Source organism: Meleagris gallopavo, chromosome Z (assembly GCF_000146605.3).
Source record: "Meleagris gallopavo isolate NT-WF06-2002-E0010 breed Aviagen turkey brand Nicholas breeding stock chromosome Z, Turkey_5.1, whole genome shotgun sequence".
Classification (NCBI taxonomy): Eukaryota; Metazoa; Chordata; class Aves; order Galliformes; family Phasianidae; genus Meleagris; species Meleagris gallopavo.
Window position 1 is genome coordinate 15,305,098 of NC_015041.2, and position 1,548 is coordinate 15,306,645.

Sequence of the window (1,548 nt, forward strand, 5' to 3'; positions counted from 1 at the left end):
GCCCGTTCTCGCGGTGCCGGCGGGACAGGGGCTCTGTGCGTGAAGGGCAGTGCGCAGGGCTGCTTCTCAGGGCTGGCAGCTTGGGCCTTGGAACCCTGTTGGAGTAGGCTTTAATCGAATCCCAAGAGATAGCAGGAGAGAAGAGCAGTGACCAACACGCTTTTCTTCTGCATTTTATTCAAAATAAGTTCTGAGCGGTACTTTGTCGGCTTTTGTCGCAGGCTCCAGGTTGTGCAGTTACACCACTTGAGTTTTCAACCAGCAAGAGCTGAGGGACACACAGCATGTCAGAGAACCCATTTTTCCTCATTCTAACTTCTAAGTTTCGGAATTAACATTAAAATCATAGAATCATTGAACCGTTTGAGTTGGAAGGGACCTTTAAAGGTCATCCAGTCCAACTGCCCTGCAGTAAATAGGGACACACAGCTACACCAGGTTGCTCAGAGCCTGGCCCAGCCTGGTCTCAAATGTCTTCAGGGCACCCACCGCCTCTGCAGGCAACCTGTTCATGCGTCAAAATCATTATTATAAAAATCTTCTCTTATACCAATCTTAATCTCCCCTTTTTAGTATTGAAACCATTTCCCCTTGTCTTGTCACCACAGACCCTGCTAAAGTGTCTGTCCCCTTCTTTCCCGTAGCTCCCTTTTAGATACTGAAAGGCCAGTCTCAGGTCTCCCCAGAGTCTTCTCTTCTCCAGGCTGAACATCCCCAGTTCTCTCAGCCTGTCCTCATATGGAGGTGTTCCCTCCCTTGGATCATTATTATAACCCTTCTCTGGACACACTCCAACAGGTTCAGGTCTCCATGTCTCCATTAAAATGTTATTTTCTAGGACTAAGGATATAGTGCCACATATGAAATGGACTCAGATTTTCCTTATTTATGTTTTCACTTTTCCCCAGAAGAAGACACTTTCCAATTGGAAAAGTGATAGTTGACAAAAGGAAAATTTTCCCTGAAAAATCTCTTCATGTCATGTCCTGCTTTCCTTGTCAATTCTACAGCAGCCTGTGTGGTGTCTGGATGAGGAGATCATACAAGCAAGGCAAGAGTGGAGAATATATTTATTAATATCCCAGTTCTAAACAAATCTTAGACAGCAGGTTGTAGAGCTGTTATGCCAGATTAGTGTAAAACTCAGAGGTGTAATTTTGTCATTTCACTGCTACTGGTAATGAGACAGCAAAGGACACGCAGGCTACCAAGTGGCTGAGTCACTCAGAATCACTGTAACACTCGGTGTAAAACAAACAATAAGGAGAGCAGTGCAGGACTTCTGCCACAAAGACTTGTTTGCAAGGCGTTCGTTTAACTGAAGATGAATTCTTCTTACCGGAGTAATACTCAAGCAAGCATTGCCAGCCAGTGCTTCTTTGTACAGTCACTGCCTGGAGGCAGCGCTAGTAAGTGCTGCAGAACCAACTCATGGTAACAGGTCATCCATCAGCAAATCTCAAGCAAAGTGTATCCAACAGTTACTTACCAGACCACTTCCCGGGCCTCTAACAAAGCTTTAGTTTCCTGAAACTTAATGAGAGGTAT